Genomic DNA, 7,620 nt, shown 5'->3' on the forward strand with positions numbered 1-7,620 from the left:
CAAACGCGCATCTCGTCAGTAAAGCCGGGTCTGTTGTTGAACACTTTAACGGCACACTTTAACACTTTTATGGCACACGTTAACACTTTTATGGCACACGTTAACACTTTTATGGCACACTTTAACACTTTTATGGCAGACTTTAACACTTTTATGGCACACTTTAACACTTTTATGGCACACGTTAACACTTTCATGGCACACTTTAACACTTTTATGGCACAATGTACAACTTTTATACCGTTGTTTTGACGGATATATATTCTTTTTCAAATACATATATAATGACACTATTAATTTCTGGTACTGTTAGGCTGATAATACACGGGGGAACTTTTTTTAACAATGTTGCCAAGCGATGTTTCTATCTGGATACTTTATATAGGTCGTGGGCCTTGTGTCGTTGCCCAGCTACATAGCTCAAAAAGTTTCCCCGTGTATCATCAGCCTATTGGTCAAAACAGACCGAACTATTTTTTTCTTTTGAAAAGCAGTAATTTCATTTGACAGTTGTTTCATCATTTATATGTAAAATACACCTTTATTATTATTATTATTATTACTTTATTAATGCAATATTTAAGTTAAAAATAAAGCAAACGCATTTAAAATCCAATTAATGGAGGCAGATCACCGGTACCCTCTAGTGGGAGAAATAAAGAAAATATGTAATGCCATGATGTAACCACTAGATGTCTGTATAGCCTTATATATATATATATATGTGTGTGTGTGTGTGTGTGTATATATATATAGAGAGAGAGAGAGAGAGAGCTGCGTATTCCCTATCCTAGTTGCTAAAACAATCATTTCAGACAATTTCTTTGATCAGGTTTTGAACGTGGATAATATATATATATATTTAGACATGATCCAAAACCTTTTTTTTTTAAGTTTAGGTTTTCTTTCTTTTTTTTTAAATTGAAGTGTGAGTTTTTGCATAATGATTACAGTCAAACCTGAATTGTGTTACCCACAATCTAATTCAGAATAAAAACATATTTTATCAGGGCATGAGCCATCAGGTTATGATCTGATTTTAGCCTTTAGACTCAACTAACTATATTTATCAGTTTCAGATTCTGCCTTTGATCTCACTTTGTCTCTCACTGTCTCACACACTCTTTGTTGTGGTGTAATATTAACAGATTGAGGACCAAGAAGGGTTCAGGAAGATGTTCCGAATGACGTTGAATGACTTCAGTCTCATCTTGGAAAAAGTGGAGCCTCAAATTTCAAAACAGAACACCAGATTAAGACCAGCCATCACTGTAAAGGAGAGACTCGCCGTAACACTGCGCTTCTTGGCAACTGGTAAGACATTTGTATGTGTTTTGGGGCTGCTTTAAGACAATTTAATTTCGTTTTTGAATGAAGGTGTGTATGGATCATTGTTATTATCTTTTTCTAAGGTGAAACCTTTAAGTCCCTCAGTTTTCAGTTCAGGATGGGGGCCAGCACTGTTTCCATGATTGTTGCAGAGACATGTGAAGCCCTCCATCATGTTCTAAAAAAGGACTATCTGAAGGTACATATTTGTATAATTACAAAATTGCTTTATCTATCTCAGTTTGATTGATGTGTCATTGTTACAAACCTCTAGTTTTCAAAAGGACTATCTGAAGGTACATTATTTGTATAATTACAAAATTGCTTTATCTATCTCAGTTTGATTGATGTGTCATTGTTACAAACCTCTAGTTTTCAGGCTGATGCATTTTGTTCTTATTTTATTTTTTTTTTATTTAAAGGGATAGTTCATCCAAAAATGAAAATTACCCCATGATTTACTCACTCTCACACTATGATTATGGACACACTTCATTTTGCTTCAAAATCTTGAACACCATTCACGGCCATTATAAACCTTGGAAGAGTCAGGATTTTTTTTTTTAAACTACGATAACTACGATTGTATTCGTCTGAAAGAAGAAAGTCATATACACCTAGGATGGCTTGAGGGTGAGAGAACACACAATGTCAGCCATCATGCAATGTTCTTAAGGACTACTTTATGTCCCCAGCAGGAGCTGTGCCATGGCAGGACAAATATGCCTAAAAAATGTTTACCTGTACCTGTAGCAGTAGCACCAAAACACATGAAAAGTCCACTTTCAGTTTTAGTTGTCAGTTTATTTATTTTATTTTTTTTGTCTATTTTGTCTGCACACATGAATATTAATGCAAAATAAATAAGGAGAAGACCTTACAGATGTTATTATTATACTATGTATAGCACTGTATGACATAGCTAAACATGCTTTTAGTAATCACCCCTGTTATTAGACACAGAACAACTGTGTTATTATATTATAGTTGTGAAGATGAATCTCATTGTGGGCTGAAGTGGTTGACTACTAATATTGACTGCTAAGTAATGGTGCTTTATGTGTAACATTCTGTTTAATTCTTTTCAAACATAAAAAATCAATAAAACATTCAGATTTGTAGTTGTTTTGTTCATTTATTTCAGCAATCAAAGTTAAGGGAAATAAATACAATACAATAAAAACATTACATTTACAAATTCCAAAATACATTTATAAATACTTATAAATATGTATTGTATACATACATATGGCCAAAAGTTGGAGAGGCAAATGGGAATTCATTTGACAGAATACTTGCAATAGGGTTAGAAGATGTTATTCCAACATTTAGAATGCATTGTGTAAATAAATTATTGCAGTATTAACAGTAAATTATTTAAAAAATATATTAAAATAAAAATTATAAAGACGCATACAATCAACAAAAAATGATTGTAAACAAGACCCTTCATATGAACTCTAACTGAACTGTACTGAAATTAGTGTCTTGGGTAGGTTCAAGGTTCATTCCCTTTTTACTCCTCTAAATTAGTAAGCATTCTTGAAAATGCCAGAGGCTCACCCTGCTGTTCTACGTTAGAGTGTTGGCGTGGCGCTTGTGATGTTAAATACCTAGCAGGTGGCTGAGATAGAGTTGGGTATGTTGATGGGTACCCAGGAGGTGGATATTTAAGAGGATGGGTGTGATGGGGCATGTTGTGGTTGGGTGTAAATTTCTGACTCCTGGGCATCATAAATCATATTCATAATGTTTCTTTTTAGTCTAGTCTGGGTCATGTTGTCTTTGATTTTTCTCATTTCGTCAGCTACCTGTTGTCCAAATAAAGTAAACGAATCAGTGCTTGTATTTTGAACGATATTAGCCATTTGCTTTAGGACAGCCAATTTTTGAAGTTCAATGTCATTGCCTTTTAATTCTCTCTGGCATTTTTTTGTTAGCTTTAAAGTATTTTTGCCCTGATTAAACAGAGGTGTGTTTGATTGAGAAGGGTTTTCTTGTTCAAAAGAGATAAAGGAGTTGCTTTCCTCTGACAGGTCGTCTTGATCGAGGGGGTTGTCATCTGACTCCTCATCCACTAGATACTCTTTAATTGATGGATCAAGCTATAAAGAAATGTTTAGAACAATATTGTGAATTTAAAAGCCATAGAGGACACAAGAAAGAAATTAGAGAAGGGGCACCCTTCTTGTGGAGCAAGTGAAGGTGTATCTGGTAAAGGATTTTACATTTTAACTCAAATATTTAAACAAAATAAAAAAGAAATGCCATCTATAAATTCTACAGTTTGTCTATTATATGTGTTGTTTTATGATAATTATATTGTATATAAAATATGAATAAGAAATACTTACACTTGTCTCACTTTGGCGTGGAGTTATGTGGGTTTTAAGAAACTGCAGAGACCTGAGGATCCAAGCTTGCTTGGCTGTTAATGTTGTTGCACCACTTCCACTAGGTCTTGGTTTAAGCAGCCTGCTGTACTGGGTCCGCAAGGAGCAAGCTCTTAATTTTACTTCAGTAATGAGATGAAATTGTTATTTTAGGACAATTACAGCAGTTCTTGATTTTTCCTTTTCATTCTATAGATACGTCTATAACCATTGAGTGTGCAAACTGACATTCTTATATTGTAAAGCAGCCTACTTATTATTGTTATTATTATTACTATTATTATATAGGCTACTGTCGATGTAAATTAAAATCTTCAGCCTCTCATGCAATGCTACAATGCTATGCATCTAGGCTGCAACAAGTATCTCTGAGACAGGTTAGCATTTTGGTTTAGAAATTGCGTTACCACTCAGAAACTCTTATTGCGCTACTCTCAGCAAACGTCTGTCAATCACAGATTGAGGGTATGTACAGATATATCTTATTCACTATTGTTTTTATTTTGAGTCACATTGCGTAGTATGGGACAGCTGACCATTACACGAACTGGGCATTAATGACATTAAATTCTAAATACATAGACATTATTTCTTACATTAATAATAATAATAATATTTGCATGGATAGTCTGAATTGTATCGAAAGAAAGCTTACCTGATACATTAAATTCTTCAGCAATTGACGCCCAGCTCTTTTCTTTGTCACTTCGATTGTGGTATGTCTTTGCTGATACATTCATGTTTTTGCCAAAGTTCAATCATTTTTTCTTCCATGTGAGTTGTCCAATGTACTTTTACACCGCAAACTTTTTTTGTCGCCATTATCTCCTTGTGTCAGTATACCGTCTCCAGGGTAACAGTGACGCTATCAGCCGCCGCCTCAGTCGCAGATATTAAACATGTTTAAAAAAATCTTTGTGTAAACGACTGGCAACGACTGGTTCTTGAATTCTAAGATTATAATCTTTAGACACCACACACTATGCAATTTTTTCTGCCGACTGCAAACAACGACTGAGCCCAACTGGAACAGACCCGGTCGGACTGGGCGCGATCCGTCCTCAAGACCAAATTCCATTCATAATCGGCCTAAATCTTCACTCTGGCGACTAAATTATGTCTAATATTAGACAGTGGCTAATACATTCTCAGATTTTACTCGCCAGTGTGTGAGTTGGAGGCTAAGTATTAAGTTTAGCACAGATATATATTCACTCGCCGAACACTCTCTGACTGAGTGCTTCAGAGTTTCTCTCTCCATCAAGCGATCTGTGCTATTTTTCAGTTCATCTCAATGGATGCGCAGCGCACCTGTATTTAATGTACCGTAAATTCTAGTGTGAAGGCGCACACCTTGCTGTCACTTTGTCTCACACACACGCAGAGAGAGAGAGAGAGAGAGAATTGATGCGCTACATGTAAACGATATTCTTTGTTGTATTTTCTTGTCAAAATTACAGCGCTCCTTCGGAATTCTTTAGCTTTTAAAAACTGCCGAGTTTTCCGGAAGTGGGCGGAACTAATGCGCAAACGGCAATCTCATTGGCTGGCGCTCACCTATTATCGTCCCTGTTTTGATTTCAGCAAATCAGTTCGAGCAACCTGATTAATATTCATGAATTCAGCAGTTCATTAATCCTTAGTGCGTTTTAAATTTAAATCCTTATTAGTAGAATTCGTATCATTATTATCTTATCAGTATTTTTGTTAGTTTCCCCCCAATTTTTTTTACAGAAACACTGAATGACAAAAAGCACCACCACCAGTCAGTTCATTTAAAATGACTAATATGCATTCATACATGGTTATCAAGTTTAAATTCTAATTACTAAAGTTCTATCATCAAATAATACTTGATTATCATATTATAATGCTTGACTGACTGATGTTAAGAGTGTACTTTCAGATATTTATAAAACTGTGCCATTTCACAAACAAATATATATATATATATATATATATATATATATATATATATATATATATATATATATGTGTTTATATAATTAAATAATACTTGATTATCATATTATAATGCTTGACTGACTGATGTTAAGAGTGTACTTTCAGATATTTAAAAACTGTGGTACAGTCGTGGTCAGAATTGTTGGCACCCTTGGTAAATCTGATCAAAAAAGGCTGTGAAAATAAATCTGCATAGCTAATCCTATTGATCTTTTATTTAAAAAAATGTACAAAAATATAACCTTTCATTAAAGAATAAGAATTTAAAACGGGGGGAAATCTCATTGTGAAATAAATGCTTTTCTCTAATACATGTTGGCCACGATTAATGGTACCCTTTTATTCAATACTTTTTGCATCAACCTTTTGCCAAGATAACAGCTCTGAGTCTTTACCTATAATGCCTAATGAGTTTGGAGAACATCTGACAAGAGATCAGAGACCATTTCTTCATCCAGAATCCCTCCAGACCCTTCAGATTTCCAGCTGCATGTTGGTGCTTCCCCTCTTCAGTTCACCACATTCATTTTCTATAGGGTTCAGCTCAGGACTGGAATGGCCATGGCAGAATATTCGTTTTGTGCTCAGTGACACATTTTTGCTTTGATTTTGATGTTTGTTTTTGGATCATTGTCCTGTTGTAAGATCCAACCATGGCCCATTATAAGATTTCTAGCATGGACAGTCAGTTTTTAATTTTTTATCTGTTGCTATTTGATAGAATCCACGATGCCATGCATCTAAACAAGATGTCCAGGACCTCCGGCAGAAAAATACACCAACAACATTAAAGATCCAGCAGTATATTTCATTGTACACATAGGGTACTTTTTCACCCCTGTGTGCACCAAACCCATCTTGAGTGTTTGCTGCTAAAAAGCTAATTTTTAGTTTCATCTGTCCATAGAACCCAGTCCTGTTTGAAGTTCCAGTAGTGTCTGGCAAATTAATATGCTGGAGTTTGTTTTTGGATGAGAACATTTTCTTTTCTTGATTTTTTTTCTTGAAACCCTCCCAGACAACGTCTGGTGATGTAGTTGCTGTTTGACCATTTTTTTTAGGCTTTCTGACCCCAAGACTCAACTAATCTCTGCTATTCTGCAGCTGCGGTCCTTGGAGAGCCTTTAGCTACTCAAACTCTCCTCCTCACCGTGCATTAGGACAATACAGACACAGGTCCTCTTCCAGGAAGGTTTGTAACATCTTTAGTTGATTGGAAATTCTTTATTATTGCCCTGATGGTGGAAATGGGAGTTTTCAGTACTCTAGCTCTTTTCTGAAAGCCACTTTCTATTTTGTGAAGCTCAACAATCTTGTTCTGCACATCAGAACTATATTCTTTGGTTTTACTCATTGTGATGGATGATTAAGGGAATTTGGCCTCTGTTTTCCCTCATTTTTATATTCCTGTGAAACAGGAAGCAATGGCTGGATAATTTCATGTTCATAATCACCCTGGTGAGCTACAAATTATAAATATGAATGGGAATATACTTCAGAGATATTTTACTCATAAGAATACCATTAAGGGTACCATACTCATAAGGGTACCAATTTGGCCTTTGTTTTCCCTCATTTTTATATTCCTGTGAAACAGAAAGCAATGGCTGGATAATTTCATGTTCATAATCACCTTGGTGAGCTACAAATTATAAATATGAATGGGAATATACTTCAGAGATATTTTACTCATAAGAATACCATTAAGGGTACCATACTCATAAGGGTACCATTAATTGTGGCCAACATGTATTAGAGAAAAACATTTATTTCATAATGAGATTCCCCCCATTTTAAATTCTTATTTTTGAATGAAAGGTTAGATTTTTGTACATTTTTTAAATAAAAGATCAATAGGATTAACAATGCAGATTTATTTTCACAGCCTTTTTTGATCATATTTACCAAGGGTACCAACAATTCTGACCACGAC

At 34.9% G+C, this 7,620-nt stretch overlaps 1 pseudogene; it reads left to right on the forward strand.

Moving 5' to 3' along the window:
• Window positions 1-1,013: 1,013 nt before the first annotated feature.
• The window catches only part of LOC107655308 (gastrula zinc finger protein XlCGF57.1-like), a 12,432-nt pseudogene continuing 5,825 nt past the window's right edge, over window positions 1,014-7,620 (forward strand).

This window comes from Sinocyclocheilus anshuiensis, unplaced genomic scaffold (assembly GCF_001515605.1).
Source record: "Sinocyclocheilus anshuiensis isolate Anshui unplaced genomic scaffold, SAMN03320099.WGS_v1.1 scaffold4008, whole genome shotgun sequence".
NCBI lineage: Eukaryota > Metazoa > Chordata > Actinopteri > Cypriniformes > Cyprinidae > Sinocyclocheilus > Sinocyclocheilus anshuiensis.